Here is a 17,643-nt window from a genome sequence, read left to right as displayed (position 1 = left end):
GGTTCTAACGGCGATTCGACCTTGAGAAGGATCCCATTGCAGTACTTGATGATTCTGATTTCTCGCCCCAAGGCACGTGCTGGCCATAACGGTGCCCTCCGCTCCCCTCTAGGCCGTGCAGTAAGTAGACGAATAGACCATTTCGCTACTATTTATGCATCTAGCTTTAAATTCCCCCCCCCACCTCTCTCCCTCTCCCTGCCGATGCGGAAACCACTCTCTCATTTGTTTCATTCGCTTTATATAGATGTAAGAAAGAAGAGAGAGAAAAAAAAAAAAAAACGGCGGCGACATAAACTTGTCTCGCAGACACAACGCTAACGATCATTGTTCGTGCTTTTGGGGAAAGCTAGCTTCCAGTTATTTGCAAGGCGTTGCCATTCCGGTTTTCAGCTGACTGTGTAGCTTATACAAATAATTGTTAAGCTAATACATGTTCTTGCTTTTCCTGCTGGCTTTTGTTTCTTAAATGGGATGTGACAGTCCGCCACACGGCAGCGCGTGACATTACTGTGTTTCCGAAGTTTCGTTCAATCTACGCTGCGCCCGAAGTTCACTGCATTTATTATTATTATTATTGTTATGATCACCATAATTATTAGTAATCCGTTGCCTAATAGCTCACGTTTTTAGATCTCGTTCATTGTGAGCAAGCACCCCGTCTTACGGACCACTGAACCCGACACCTTCTGAGGTCATGCCTGCGCGCTTTCAATAATGAAGTTATCTGCGATGATGGAGTCCATTGAAAACCGTGTGAGGTGGAACACGCCGATCGTCGTCTGTGTCTCCTATTAAAATAATATATGGCTCTCGCCATCCGGCGTGACAAACTGCTCAACGTGCGCAGTCCTTGTTTATTAGGAGGTCACGCGTTGTCCCACTGACCACCGTCGTCTCATGGCCTGCTGTCTTTCAAAAAACATTTTTCCTTGTGCTTTTCCTTGAATAGAATGTGTTTAATTGCGTCTATAACACCTCCAAACTGTAGAGATTTCTCCAGAAACAAATTCATCAGTTTCCAGTCGATGCTGTTCATATCTGCTGCCTTCTAATCGGCGTTCCTCGGCAGCGCGACGTGGCGCGAGTGCGACGATCTTCCCGTTTGCACAGACGCACCGATCGACTCACGTGTGCTCCTTGGGATCCGGTTTGTCGGCTTCCCTTGCTTCATCCTAGTGCAGTACCGCTACACGAGCAGCCGGTGATGCGATCTATATTTCGCGCTTTCGGCTCACTTGTGTAGGGCGCCAGCGCGTCGGTCGATTCGTACTTGTGGAATGTTTGTCCGCTTTGCCGGGCCGCTGCAGCGGCCGCCGCCGTAAACGAATTAATCAGGTAGTACGTGCCGTTGACGTAAACCCTGCTGCCTCGTGTTATCCCGTCGTTGAGCTGGTGCGCGGACTGACCTTGGCCGTGCGCGGAGGCAAAGCTCTGGGGGATTAGCTCCTGCGCATGAGCCACTCACTGGCCAAATGAAAAACGGCCCCTGCACGCGCGACACTGCGGCTGGGCTCAGTCGGCCGGTCTGCAATGGTAGCTCGCCCCATTGGACGCCTTGTTATCCGGGGCAAGGGCGCTCGCCGTGTGGATGGAGATGTATTACCGGCCCTTTTCATTGGCTCCTCCTCCGAATGCTCTCGGCGACAGCCGCTCGCGATGAACCGTCATTTGCTAAGTTTGGGTACACGCGCCCTTCCTATCGCTCCGCTATGGGACCCGAGCACGCGATGACGACTCCTTTGTTTCCCCGCGGCCCTCGCTGATTGGACGCGCATCTGTCGGTAAGCCGGCCCCCCTCCCCCTCTTCGTCCGATAATTTCGGCCACGTATTTCACCATTCCCCGTATTTCACCAGACCGTGGTTTCGCACAGCTGTCAGAACCGCATGTCTCTGGCGCCGAGGTTGCGCGTCCGAATTACTTGGATAATTCGCTCTTGGCAGATGTGTACGTCGGGCAGGCTGAGGATTACGCAATGGTTACTTTCGATTTTTCGTTTTGCGATGATTTTTGATCGTGGTTTCGATAGCAGTAAACCATAAACAGGTAAATCTAAAGAGCGAAGGAAAAAAAAAAAAAAACAGGAGTGGAACTACTGATACGGGCAAGTGTCTGTTCTTTCGTACCTGTTTTAATTATTATTTTCCTTCGCGATTTAGCTCTGCACATTACTTAGCCATAGAACGAGCCTTACATTAAAACCATTTGGCTTTCAGTTGTGTCATTTCTTCATGACTACGATTAACAAGACTAGCTCAGGAAGCGTGATAGACTTAAAGAGAAAATATGTGTCTGTGTTTGTCGCTCTTAATTTCCGTTCAGAATTACCCGCTTTATGTCTGTGCGTTCTTTGGCCATCTTATGTGGCAGATTTCGCTAAGCGATGTTGCCGCGTTAATTGCGGCTGCGATGTGAAATGACTCCGGAGGTAACAGCCAAGTTCCAGAAAAAAAAAAAAAGATTTGCTATGCGAGATATTCGAAACTTCCGAATAACGAATAGCCACTATTCGTAAACGCAGAAGTTTTTCGAGTATTTCAAATTGCCGCACATGTGCGTTCAAGCATATAATTGAAGCAAAGTTTCGACAAAATAAATCCTGAGTGTCATTGTGTACAGACGTTGCTTTGGCCTAAGTTTCGACTAAGCCGCCATCGTGCGAACTCGCCAATCACTCCTGTATGCGAACTACTGATTTGCTCATAATGTTCTATTTGTACTTTCATAGAGCTCGATAAAGTGCATTATAATGACCGAGACTTGCTAATGTTTTGAACATACCGGGATGTAAAGGTCGTTTTATATGTTAATCGTGAAAGCGGTTGCTGATTCTTCAGAAATAATTCTAAATTTTATTCACTTTTGAACTGTCCGATTAGATCTCTAAAATTACTAGTCGCATACGCCTACAGGAGGCAAGGCCAAACCACTCTTTGTTATTATTGCATCGTTTACGCGTGCGTTGTAGCATTGACGGAGTGAATGGAGCGTGCAGTTTCTTGCGGTGAACACGGATTCCTTTACGTGCCTCGAGTAGCAGGGTCCAACGGGCGCTCACTACCTGAGGCACGGTGTCAAGGCCGGAAAGGGTGCGTGGAAACGTCCCGCCGGTGATGACTCTCCAGGAGCTGATTTTGTTTTTCCAGCTCGCCGAGGAGGCAAACGGCTGTCTCACGGCGCGCCAGCCAGCGGCGCTATCTTGAGCCCCGCGTCGTCGGCTGCCGGGTCTTTCTGTATGTTCTTTTTCTATTGAGCCGAGCGTCTGGCTGCTGCGTGGCCGCGTCGAAGGTCGGTGGGCGGCGTTTTTGTGTTCGCCGCAGCGAACGCGGCTGACTGTACAACCAGCGGCGTTTCGGAGGACCATTAGGGGCCGCGTGAGGGAAGGGTTGATGCCACCGCGGGCACATCGACCTGACGGACAGGTAATCTGGCTCAACGCGCGATTAACAGAAGCGGAGACTTTCGTTTTGTTTTACGTTCTGCCCATCCCCGTGTTCTTTGCCTGCAGTCTGCACTTTCTACGTGAGCGTTTTGACCGTTGCTGAGTTAACCGCAGCTTCCGGTTTTCACTGCTATTGCCACTTGTGTGCGTGCGCCTGTCACGCAGTCGCAGCTCTGCGTCGACCGAATTATATTGGTGGGGCCGAAGTCAATGAGTCACGGCTTCTCCCGTCGCGTGTGACAGATAAGGGGGCAGCGGATGTGACCGTCTTCGTGTAACCGTCGTCGATCCGTGTGTAAGGCTTAGACCGCAAGTATGCACTTAACGTGATGCGAGACGTCGCGCAGCCGCTGTGCAACGTGCGACCGTGGTGAGCGCTTCTATTGCTTCTCAGCGTATATGAAGGGACCGTGCATTCAGTTTTGCGAATGCGTTGACGATGAAACGGCCTGGCACGCGTTGCGTGCAACAATATCTTAAACATCGCCTTGGTTTCGTTGCATCGTCAAAGCTTTCCCGCTTTGCCCGTACTTGTGTTTTTGCCCCTGTAGTTGGTATAGCCACATAAGCACGCTTTGACCGTCCGCTCTTGATCCGGGGTGGTGCAGGGTTGGCATCGGCAATTGCGACAGTTGCTAGTCCAATCCTTGTGTGTGTCACTTCTTCCCCTTGTCCGGCGTCTTTTTGACTGGTTTTTGCCTCAGCGTCATGTACCAACTGACCCAGACTTCGACCTAATTGCGTGTGTTTCGTTTTTTTTTTTTTTTGACCGTATCACTCAACGTGAACGTATATATATTCCGCGTCGTCGCCATACTAAGCAGCCATCTGAGATTAAACTTAGTTTGCGGACGCAACGAAACCGGGTTTGAGCGGCTGTGCGAAGTAAAAGAGAACGAGCCGCTTATTTTCGGTTCTCGCGCCCAAAAATTGTTCTGCTCGAAGCTTTTTTTCTTGTAAGTTATCGTTTCACTGTTTGCAACATTAACGTCATCATATTTTTGGTTAAAAAGCGAAGACCGAGAAAGAAAGGCATACACTGCAGTTACGATGACTAATCAGGTCGCCTATTCAGTTACGATCTGATCACTCATTGTGACCATACAATTTGACTGTATAACATACCACAGGCACCGACGTTTCATATTTAGCAAAAAAGAACAACAGAAATAAAAAAGGACGTGTTTCTTCGCATTGTACTACAGATTTTGCGCACTAGAGTGCTGGTCGAATGAATGTTAATTGCTTCATTATCTTCGCTAGTTTATAGTTTAGTTTGTGGTCTTTTGAATGCGTGAAGTCCCTCGCGTAGGGGCGAACCCTTGCAGCCACACGGTTCAATTTGAACAGAATAAACCTGTTTACTAGTTCATTTTTAATAATATATCTGATAGCCGTGTTCGGCAAAGGAAAAAATTTACTTACGTCATAGCACAGGTGCCATCTCTCATGTTGGGCCATTCGCTACTCACTGTCGTTTGACGACTGACGCCAGTGCGACTGTATACCTGTTTCATTACACTCTGATGAAAAAAAAAAAAAGACGGGCGGGCGGGGCCAATGGAGTTGGAAGAGGGCGCTGATAACGTCGATATGTATATTGACAAGAACAATGAATAAAGTCTTGCGCCGGTGTCTATAGAAATGTAAGTGTGCTGTTAGCAGCTCGAAGATGAAGGATAATATCATGAATTTGCTAAACTTAGTCCTCCTGGCTTCGCATGGGTTCGTGACATTGCAGTAATTTTTGTTTTGAGCGAAATAATTCGCTGCCCCGCCACGGTGTCTAGTGGTTATGGCGCTCGACTGCTGACCCGAAGGTCGCGGGATCGAATCCCGGCCGCGCGGCTGCATTTTCGATGGAGGCGAAAATGTTTGAGGCCCGTGTACTTAGATTTAGGTGCACGTTAAAGAACCCCAGGTGGTCGAAATTTCCGGAGCCCTCCACTACGGCGTCTCTCATAATCATATGGTGGTTTTGGACGTTAACCCCAAATATTATTATTATTAGAAATAATTCGCTCAGAGGAACAACTCGCAGTGGTTGCGCATGTGCGCTGGGATTTATTGCTTTTCAGTGTAGAAAAGAAAGTGAGCTTTTTAAAGAGAATGCATAACCTCACTGGAACGCCTGAAACTTGACAAGCTCGTGGATTTGACAAAATCCATGTGGTAGCAGAGCCAATCGTAGCTTACTGTTTCTCACCAGTAATTTGATGACGCAGCATAGCCATAGTTGCTTAATTGCGCCAGTAAAAGCAACATAACTAATTTGGAAGGGTCAATGTAGTATACATGGCCTCTGAGATCAGGCGCCGCGGGCCCGTCCAGTTTTGTGAGGGGTATAACGACGCTTTCTTGAAAAAAGAAAATTGAAAAGAACGCTTTGTGCGCCACATAACGTTGAGCGCTTACGAGCTGATTGAATGTGAATTGTAGTGGCGGTTAGACCTGGAGCTTTTAAAAATTTGGAGGACGCTTGAGCTTCGCCTTTATAGTTTGAACGCGATAGCGTAATCGGGTCCCGTGCGCATCGCCTTCTCAGTTGCTATCCTGGCTTCGGTTCTAGGTGCATGCCTCAACTGTGCCGCAAGGAAACTAACGTCTGTGCGCGTAACATTGACCGTTTCAAACTATCCTCGAACGCCTGCTGGAAGTGCAGTTGCGCAGTGCCCATTACATCATAATTCTTCCTTTTGCGAATCAGCGAAGCGCCCACTGCGCGTCCGTAAAGCAACACGCGAACCTACGCACTTGCTAACTTTGTTGATGCTTTTGCTGATGATTAAATATGTCTGAGCGCTTTTTAACAGTTGGGCGCTTTGTAACAGCACTCACCGTTGCGCGGTTCACATGTGTTGGTGCGATACTGAGCTTCTCCCACGCAATATTACATGCGATAAGAAGACTTTTCCCAGCACATGACATTCATACAGTGTCTTTTTTTGCGAAGCAGTTGCAAGCACTGGCGTGGCTCTGTGGTATACACCTGCTTGCCACGCCGGCGGCCTGGGTTCGATGCTCACTCGAGCCTAAGATTTTATTATTTACTTTATTTAAATCTTTCTCGGTTTTTCGCTCACGGACAACGCTAATTTTTCGCTCACAACCAACGACGCCGACACCGGAATTCCTGCGAAGCGAGCTCTTCAATTAACGCTATCGCTTTGAAACTATGCGCGACGCAGCTGCCTCATGCGTGTAAAACTGCACCCGTGGCTAGTTCCCATTCCAGTCGCAACGCGTTGCACGCATGTATGTCGGGAATGTTTGTTGTGCTGATTCGAGCAGCAGCTGTTTCGATTTATGCGCGATTTCATTGCTCCCTTACCGCTTCAACCGGTCCGGCGGTGCGTCAATCGCCGAAGCTGCTATTGTGTGCGCGTCCTCTCACTGTCGAGCGAATACTGTTTAGGGGAAAGCCGGCAAGGCCGGCGGCTTGTGGTGCCTCCGGCCGTGCTCGCTCTCTTTTCCTGGTATGCGCCCCGATCGGCAGCGGCGGCACTATCTGGTGCGGGCCGATATTGCGCGCTCTCCGCCGCTCTCTGGGACATGTCTTCCCCCCTCTCCCGTGATTGGCCATTGGCGCGTGCCACCGGTCAGCCTGATTGCGCGGCTCGGCCACGAGACCCGAGGGCGGCGTGATCCTCTCCTCTGCAAAAATTGCTCGATCGTATTCACCCCCGCATTCTCCTTCTCGCGGATGTTTTTGAAATCTCTCTCAGCGGAAACGACTCGCTTGGCATAATATCACGTGGCTGCCGCTTTTTTTTGTCTCGTTGCTACTTCGATCGCGCAGGACTTTTTTTCTCGATTCTGCAGTCGCGAGTTTTCTCGCGGTGAATGCAACGCGCGCCGTCGCGCCTTGAATGTGTGACGCAACGACGCTGCAAGCAGACTGCGACGAGCCGATCCTCTCCCGCGACGTTGTGGTTTTGAAAGGAGTACGTGTGTTTGTCCTATACGTGATCTCCCCTCGCGTGCTGTGCAAGAGAACTGAACTGACGGTTTCGCCTCTCCTCCCGCAGGCGCCGACTCGCCGCGTGAACCTGGAAAGACCGAGTGACGGACGAGCAGCGCAGCAGCTGGGACCGTCCTCGCAACAGGTATGGCTTCTTTGCCCGGCTTCGCGTTTTTCAACCTCATGGTGGAAGCCCGAGAACGACGCAGAAAACTGCGCGCTTCACAAAACAGCCTGAGTCATCGTCGAGTGGTCTTTGCACTTTTCATTGTTTCGTCGGCTTTTGCTTGCGCCTGAATTTTGGCCGCGCGTGTAGCCTATACTCGTGCCGCACTCTTCCGTAACTTGTGCTTCAGGGGCGATCTGCTGAGCTCGAGCAAATAGTCTGGCCGCTGATGTTTTTCTCGAGCAGAATGTGTATTTGCTCCTGAGGCTCATTTTGCAAACGGAGTCCAGGCACCCTTCGTGCTTAGCTGCGGCATACTTTCTCTGTCGCCTGCAGACGAGGTGTTTTCGCCGCTTTGCCTTCCTTTGCGTTTCCAGGCTTGTCAAATACGCATTCATTCTCTTTCGCGCGTCTTTCCGTTTCGCATGCGTTGGATACTGCTGTCGATATATCTGTCGAAAGGAGCCGTTTGCCGGGTTTGGTCTTTGCCCATTGTCAGATGAGGCTGTCGCCAATTGATGACCAACTTTTGCTTCACTCCGGACTAGATTGCCTGAAGCCTGCCGCACGTGCGTGGTTCTCGGCGTTTAGAGCGTAAGTCCAGATTGACTATATACTTTCGGCCGTTCGACCAGTGATCGAACGCCAACACTGTTGACAGCGTTAGAAGTAACGGCGTTGCCGGTATCGCGTTACAATTTTTTGGTAACTTAGTAACGTGCTCGTTACCGTTTGAAACTGTAACGGGTAACGCGTGCTTCATTTTTCCGTAACGTGAACAGTCGCGTTGCTATAGTCGCTTACTACCTAGGAATGCGCACAAGCTCCGCCCCCAGTACGGCGGCGCGCCTGTCATTCATTTGTGCAAGAGAGTGGCGCTTGATGGCTTCCGCTCTGACCGTAAGCACTTTCTCGCTGCTAATGTAAGTACTACGCGTATCAAAAGTTTGTCGTCCCTTCTTAAAGTGTTACGTTTGGCTGAGCAGTGAAGTTGGAATCTTTGCTTGGAATTTGCCAGGAGGCTCAAGTTTTTGACCGAGAACAGGAACCTGTGCCTGTATGGGAAAGTCACCTATACTTGAAATACGCGAGAGGTTCGTGACGTCACATGATTAAGCAATTGCAATTGGGTTGGGCATCTATGTAAATTCTCTCTGGGTGTGACAGCGATGGCTGTGGGCGGAGCTTACGTACATTTATTCTTATGTTGTAACCGACTGTAGTTAAGTTTATTTATTAAATCCCCCCCACCCATTCCAATGTTCCAATGTCGCAGTCCTTGCGGCAATCATGTAGGCTTAAATAAAAAAAATGCTGGGCGTGTGTCAGCAAATATATTTTTCGGAACGATGCCATTTAAGCATTTCTTAGCTTAAATTATTTGCACTTTTGCTTTGGTAGCGCCGCGGCGGCTGCATTTTCGATGGAGGCGAAAATGTTTGAGGCCCGTGTACTTAGATGTAGGTGCACCGTTAAAGAACCCCAGGTGGTCGAAAATTCCGGAGCGCTCCACTACGGCGTCCCGCATAATCATATCGTGGTTTTCGGACGTTAAACACCACATATTATTATTATTATTATTATTATTATTATTATTATTATTATTATTATTATTATTATTATTATTATTATTATTATTATTATTATTATTGGAATATAGAAGCACGTCGAGCATTTCGGAACACCACACTTATCTCAGAATTAATTACTGTATATTTGTTGAGAGTCTAGCAACGGTATCTTTGCATGAGATAGCGTTTATGGTAGTCTCGTCTGGTGTATAATTTCACGTAATTTATTGAGAAAATGACTTCACCATGCCCCACAGAGGTAGAAGTCATCAGATGGGAGTAACGTTAGGCAACTAATATTACTAAATTCCTGCATATTCGTTGAACGTTTTCTCGTTAAATCAATATTGCGGGTAACATCTTTCCTTTTTTTCGTTTTCTGTTTGGCTATAGAAGCTGTATGTAAAATACGACCATTATAAAATTTTTCCTTTGAGTTCCTGAAGCGAAGACGCACTGCCTAGTACTTCTGACCATGGAGTAACGATGATATGTAACGCGTGCTAACCCCCCCCCCTTTCCTTTTTTTTTTTTGGAAACGGTCACGGTAACGCATTGCCTTAATTTATAAGCAACGCGGGGTGGTCACGGCTTCCTTTCATGCGCTCGTAACGAGCGACTTATTTAATTACTTTTTTTTTTCGTTACGACTACTACACTGTTTATCACGTACGGTCGTGAGCAATATAAAAGGGAACACTGCAACGAAGCACAAGCACAGACTACTCGTGATGTGCGCGTACAAATCCGGCGTATTTGTTAACAAGAGGTGCATTTCCTGGATTGAACGTTTGGTGTTCTGAACGCTTTCGTGCTTCGCAAATGCTTTCAGTCACTATGGCGTCTTGAAGGTAATTTCAGCGTTCCCTTTCATATTGCTCACGACATACATGCGTGCTGGAGACGGCTTCGCAGCTGTAGCGTTTAAATGAAGGAAACAGGGACAACATTCTGCCGCAGCACAGTGAGGCGCTATAAGCATACCTTGTACTCTTTTTGTGCGCTTGATATCTGAAGTGTTATTTATCAGCTGCGCCTAAGGAAACAGAAGGCGACGGTACAATCGCGTTTACTGTTGTGTGCTACACTCGCAATTCTTATAATGTCGTGTGCTGCGCCATATTAATTTTGCTGCTTGCCGCGCGTCGCCATTCTGGTTAGGCGTCTGCTGGTATAATGGACATTACCAAGTACGCTCAAGACTGAAGCATATATAGTTACCTGACATGACCAGTGCTTACATTCCTGTATCGAAATACGTGTACATATCTCCGCGCAAACTATATCCACGTTTATCGCCGATGTTCACGACTGTGCCGAGATGTTGGACAACTCTTGTCGTGGACGTGTGCCCCTGTGTGCAGAGTTGCCAGTTCCGCTTATAATAAGCGGATTTGGGCTTCTTTTCTCGCCGAGTCGCTTTTAGAATTTTCCGGTTGCTTGTCGCGTTTTTCGGGCTTATCTGCATTTTTCCAGCAAATATAGTTGTTTTAGTGATCATCACGCTCACCAATAACGCGTTTGTCGATGACTTCGATTAGTTGAGCGTTGAAGTCAAACATACGTTGGGGGAATGAACAAGTAACGGCTAATCATGCACTGACATACGTGCATTCAGCCGAATGGAGACTACCCTGGAGACAATGTTATAAAGTAAATACGCTCTTTGAGTTGCCTGTCGTTGCGAGGAGACGCTACACCACATCCTGTGCGACTGTCCGGTATATAATGTTCAGAGACTGTCACTGGTGTCTGTTCTAGCGCCCCTTGACAGTAGAAAAATGTCCGTTGAAACAATTCTTGCATGTCGTCGACAGAAGACATCGCAGCTGAAGGCGACGAAGGCACTGCTGAGGTTTTTAAGAGAAACGGACTTGGACAAACGGCTGTGACAGAAATGTCGCGTACACTCTTACCACGGTAACGTATAAATATACCGATAAAAGTGAGTAACGGATAAAATAACGGTTACATCGTTCATAGTTTTGATGTTTTCATTATTTCCGTCTCGTTCTATCGGTTACATTGCCGAAATAAACTGCGAATGGATGCGTTTATCGGTTACCTCGGAAGTTTATCCGTTACCCCGGCATGTAACTTATATGTTGTAACCCATGTGTAACGCATACACTTTTTTGGTAACTTATAACCGAGATTCCAAGGAGACCTAACTAATGGAGTGGAAGTTCGCAAATTACACATGAGCAAAGTGCAGGCTAAGTTGCCTTCGTGCCCGCAGGGTTAGTCTGCCTAATAAGAACGTGCACATTACTGAGTTACAAATTATGCCTCAAGGCGCCTCACTCGAGGAATAAGCAGGATGGCATACCGGAACTAGCCCGCAGGCAAATGTTGCGCGACAATAACGACGAATATTGAAAGACTTACAATAACCGACTTCTCGAGTATCACAAAATCAGCGTTCTTCTCACACGTGTGCCCTTGCATATCCGTATGAGAAGGCGAAAGCCATCTTTTTTCTTCTCCGTCAATGTATTCATTCTCCCCCGTCCGCCTGCGAAAGTTTTATGCACCTAATGTGGTTTTGGACTGCCTCCAGGACAGGATACATTGCAAGCTTTCTGCACCTTCCCTGGTTCTGCACCGCCTCCATGATCGGCTCACTTTTTACTAAGTGATGACGTAATGACGTCATCACGTACCGTGATATTGTGTGACGTGGTGGGGACGTTATAGTGGCGCAAGGGATGCTCATCGGCGTCCCTGCCGAACGTGGTCTGCATCCTACAAGGACGCTTCGAAGGGAACGTGTGCCTCACAGCCCAAACAACGCAACCCTATTCACTTCGACCGCATCGCAGTTTTAATTGACGTCACTTTGTTAGCCATCTTGGAGCACAACCTGGTTGAAATGCCGTGTAAGACGCGTGGAGTGAGAAACCGTGACATTACATATAATGCCGGAGCCCTCTAGCGTTCATTTGTGTTTTCCTTGACGCAGCTGGCGAACAGAAGAAAGCGGGAGAGCACAAAATAACACAGGGGCAGAACGACTGTGCGTCGTCCCCTACACTGACACTCTCTAATGAGATAAAAGTCACGGTGGCAGAGAACCTATCTGTGACGTCACATGAAAACTATGTATAGGACTTTCACACACCGCGCCTCACCCCCAAGCAAGCCCGGAACCGGCTGTTCGGCCCACTCGAATTGAGTAACTGTATATACAGTAACTCTGCACTCAAAATGCTTCTATTACACTCAAGCGGGACTGAGCGTAAGCGACACTCGGCTAAAAATATCTATTATTTAAACAAACTCGGTTACGGCGCGAGCAAGCGTCTGAACAAACTGGAATGACATAAAATGTACAGAAAAAACATCTGCAATACGTCATTCGTTGCTATATTGTACATCGACACTGGTGGCCCAACGCGCCAATTCTCGCCAGCGCGGTCTTGGTACACCGAAAAGCCACATACTGCCGCTCCATTGCCGAGGATTGTGGATTGATGAAATAGGCAGTGGTCTGAAGCAACAATGATCTCTTTCGCCACGCTTCAATAAAAAATGATAGCTTTCAATGCAACATAACTCTTGCCAAGAGCGAACTCTGGTCACAAACTTTTGTTTTATTTTACTCACAATGGACGTGGTCTTGTTTAAGTGCGAGTAGCCGGATCCGAAAGTTTGAATCATGCTTCGGGCAGAAGCAGCGGCCATGTTTCTATGGTATCTCTACATGTATTCTTGTTGCAGCGCTGCGTGTCGGGAATGCGTTACGTAGATAGCGTCGTGATCGGTGCATGGTGTTGGCCGTGTGTGTTACCTCGCGTCGCCGGCTTCGCGCCAAATTTATACCATTATTCCCGTTGGACACGCTTCCGAACATATCAGCGTTGAACGTGGACTTGTTTGGAATAGCGCGCGGCCGCTGCAAAGAAGTGGGTTGTGACTGTGAACCAACGTTGCTCGCTTCAGCTAACGTACGGTGTGACTACTGTGATCATTGCCCCGGATCGCATGGAAGATTAGACGAACTTGGTAAGTGGTTCTTTTTCATTGTTCTGTTTTCTCTGTTTTCGGTATAGATAAACTTTTTTGTGCGAAAGTGTTCTCACCCGCACCTGTCGAGATTTAACGGCTGCCAGAAAAGAAAAGGAGGCTTCAGCTGTGCCCAATGGGGGAATTCGTCGCGAACGATGCCTGGCAAGGCTTTCGCCGGTTCTTTGGCGCTTTATGCGTTTGCTTTGGCCACTCCGGCTTTGTGTTCGTCGTCAGCTTCGGCAGTGCCCTTGTCATGACGTTTGTTGACATTATAACCGCGTTTGGCATTGTTTGTAGTTATTCTCAATGCGTTCTGTTTTTCGAGCTTTTATGACGGCAACAGTGTAATAGTGTCCGCAACTCGTGCTCCTTTGCAAGCACTTAGAGAAGCCTACGGTGCACTGTTTGTCTATGACGTTTTTCTTCAACACTGTTTGTTTGTATGTTTGTCTGTTTGTTTGACTGTCTTCAACGGCGACGGCGGGGTGCCGGCCTAAGGAGCTTCGCTACTAATAATTTGAGTTTTTTACAGCGTCTATGGGAGCACCTACGGCTGGAAATGCTGTCTCTAATGTGCTGGAGAACTCTGGACAGGCCGGTACCTTTAGTAATCGTGAATACGTAAAGCCAGCATTGTTTAAAATAATTACTTACATATATAAGTAGAATAGCTGTTTTCTGTGTTTTAGTTTTACAGTATCCGCTGTACTAGGCAAGCGTAACGCCTTTCGTGCCGAGTATTCTTTCTACAGGCTGGTTTCAGTTCCCCGAGCAATTAACGAAAAAGAACCTCTGATGTGACGCTCCGGGCATCGCTAGCAACCTGATGTAAATTTTAAGCAAGCGCTGAACAGCACCCATTGATTGGCAAATTACAAAAACCTTGTGTTTTTTTTTTTTTTTTAGCTGTGGGCCATGTTTTGATGGGACAATTTGAATCCGTCCCTTCACTGGGCGTAACTGACGGATGCCAGTGGCGCTCTCTGCGCATTTAGTTTGACTTTACAGGCGGGCTTTACAAAAAAAATCTGTGAGATTTAGCAAAAAAAATCGAAAATATTTGGTGTAGTTCAAAAGATCCATCGTCGAATTTTCAGACCGCTGTGCCGGCGATATCGAAACTGAGTGCACCGGGTGCGTCGGAAGGGCGGTCCGTATACTGCGTCACACCGAATCTTCCCTTTACGTAATTTCATGATGGCGCGCCGCGTGAGGACTTTGCCGCGGGAAAGATGGCGTGTCATTCGAGGGGAGCAGCCCAGCAACGGTCCTTCGCGCGTGATGTGCGATGCTTGTCGCCTTCTTTGTAATTTTGACTTTGTCTTTCTTTGTAATTTTGGCTTTGACGCTCATCGCTGTCTCTGTCATGTGCGATCCTCGACCCGCAACAACACTGCTTAGCATGACGTGAGCTATAGCGTTGAGGGGAACGCTGGCAGCGTTATCATGACCACTTTAATATCATAAAGAATGCGACAAGCACTGCACATCACGCGCGATGGACCATCAGTCGGCTTGCTCTCCTCAGATGACACACTGTTTTTCACGCGGCGAGGTCCTTGCGTGGCGCAGTAAGCTCCGGCGTGCCGCAGCACCTTCCGGCGCACCCGGTGTGCTCTGCAGTTGCGGCATCGCCGGCACCGCGGTCTGGAAATTCGACGAATTTTTTAATCAAATCTGCAAAAGATGTTCATTAAAAATGAGCCACTATAACAAATGTCAGCTTTAATGGCGACCAATGTCGAATAGTTCTTAGCGAATCAGCTGATAAACTTAATGAACATTATAGTGTTCACATCTGTACAGCTGATTTTTATGACGCCTAACATTAATTTAAGCCTGTTTTCATAGGAGTGATGGTTCTCAATGTCCTAAATTGCTTTGTTGCAGATGTGCATCGAGGTGGAACTTCGGTTCAATGCTAACATAGCAAGACTCGAGAGCGAACTCAATGATGTGGTAGACGTTTTTTCTGAAAAGAAAGAACGGGTCTGCACACTGGTGGATGTTATGAAGCACATACAAGGCAACGTTGGGCACAGTCTGATAAATGAGGTACGTGGACACCCTCTTCAACACTAATAGTTTGCGGCTTGAGCCCTCTCGTAGATACGCAAAAAGGATTCCTTGTGCCTCTGAAAAACCTGTTTAAAATTTTTGTATATTACACCACAACACTCCCACTTGTGGTATGTTGTAGCACTGAATATATGGTTTGCTAGTGCCAGCATTAATAGCTCGCTGTTCTCATTTTGCCCTTATCGGCACATATCTTCATTTTATTCTGTGGGCAAGCGCATGCCTACCATACTCTGCACCGCCAACAAACTTTAGCTAGTAGTTTATGTAGTCTGTAATTTCTTTTTGTAGGCGGAATTGCCTGGTGACGAACTTCAAATATCAGCGCCTCACATTTACTGCACTCCTGACTAAGTCTGCGTTTTTGCTGGCAGCCAAGCCGAAGTCATCTCTGTCTCCACATCTGGATTACCGCGGGCACTTATTTTTTGTCTTTTGGTGTATTATATAAAGAACTTACAGTATCCATTTGCGTATTCCCAGATGCTTGCTCTTGTGCAGACAATTGCATTGCCAGGAGATAGGCCACCAAAAAGTGTGGTTTGTTGACGCCTGAAATGTTTTTTGGCCTTTCTAAAGCAGAAAAATATAATTTAAGCTGCAGCACTTTTCTCTGCTATCTGTGTTTATGTAGTAATGGAGCTGCATTACTTTATGTAGCTGCATTTGTGACATCTTTTGTGTCTTTCATTTTTGTGTCTTTCATAGCTGTAGGGCTCCGACACTACTCGACGTGTCACCCTGTTTTAGATATTACATCTTACAAAGAAGAGATGTTTAAATAAAGAATTTCGTACCTGACAGTGCTTTTTTGAGAAAATTCAAAAAATGTGTAAAGGAATACCTTGTTTGAAAAGTTCAGACAGAGTTAGGAAGTTCACTAATGGAATTGCCTTCAAGTTCATTTGAAATGCCATTGATATCCGAGACATTGCCCGGAGAGCTTTGCAGTGTGATTGAACTCACCTGTTCTAATACCAGCCAGCCTAAAATAAATACAAAATATAGCTGCCACAACCGTTTCTCGTCACTGCGTGTAGTCGTGCATGTTCGCGAATGTACGCGTACATGCAAAATTGGAAACTTTTGAGGGTTAGAACCACCAACCCTCCTCCCTCTACCAGCTACGCCAATGTCGAAGGAATACCCGAGTGAGCGGCAGTATATATGTGTGAAAAAACTGCAGCTGATTTATGTGAGTGGGGAAGCCCAGACAGTATTCAAAAGAGTGTGTTGATTTTTCAGGATACTTTAGCTACTTATATGGACATTTTTTTTATAGCACTCTGTTTCACAGCCAGTTTTCATCATTTAGACGATGTCTCATGTCTAGAAATCTTGCCCACAAATTTGGTCAGTAGTGTGATTTGTCGACTTGTCGGTTCTCATGAGAGAATCTGTGTAGAAGATTGAGTAATGGGACTGAAAGTGAAGCCATATACGGGTAAAGCAGCAGTGCGAGAAAACGTCATCCACTCTTCAATGACTTGTTCAAATGCATCGAAATATAGGCGAAGTGATTTTATCAGACTCCCAATTTTGGCATCACAATCTTCTTTGAGAACAATTGCCAGACGTGACAGTACCATTGTAAACCTCATTACAGTGAACCTAAGGTTGGCTATACCGGGTGTTTCAAGAAATGTGCCGAAAATTCTCAAAAATCGCGAAAATGCGATATTTGCTGGCTGCATTGAGAATTGCTTTCGCTGTAGCGGCAGGCGTCTTAAGATTGTTAAAGACCATTTGGGACTGCAATTAGAGTTAAATTAATTAACGTTTTAATTAGTGAAGTTAGGTGGTTCTGTCAAAGGGGTGAATTGAAGTTCTTTACGCAAAGAACCCATCCCAGCTTTGAAGTATAGAAAAATCTGCCTCTGGTAATTTTTTTGTCGTAGTGACATTCCACCAAATTCCACGGCTTTCAAAGGTGGCATCCATTGAATTTGGTTGAATTTCACTACGATGCATAATTACTACAGGCTGCTTTTTCTGTATATCAAAGCTGGCATGGGTTCTTCGCATGTAAAACCTCATTTCACTCATTTGATACAACCACTTAACTTCACCAGTTAAAGAGTTGATTAGTTTATTTTTAATTACACTCCGAAGTGGGGTATTTAACAATCTTAAGATGCCTGCCGCTACAGCGCAAGCAATTCTCAAGGCAGCCAGCAAATATCGCATTTTCGGTATTTTTGAGAATTTTCGGCAGATTTCTTGAAACACCCGGTGTAAATAGAGTGCAATCAAAACTAAAAGATATCAATAGCTGACGTAACCCTTAAAAACACCTTTTTATAAGTTACATTCTATAAGTTACATTACATTATAAAAATACAAGGCTACAGCGTAACCTATATAATATCAACAATTATAAGAGTTACAATGTAACTGATATCTGTAACCGTTAC

Source organism: Rhipicephalus sanguineus, unplaced genomic scaffold (assembly GCF_013339695.2).
Source record: "Rhipicephalus sanguineus isolate Rsan-2018 unplaced genomic scaffold, BIME_Rsan_1.4 Seq480, whole genome shotgun sequence".
NCBI lineage: Eukaryota > Metazoa > Arthropoda > Arachnida > Ixodida > Ixodidae > Rhipicephalus > Rhipicephalus sanguineus.
This window is presented reverse-complemented; position numbering follows the sequence as displayed.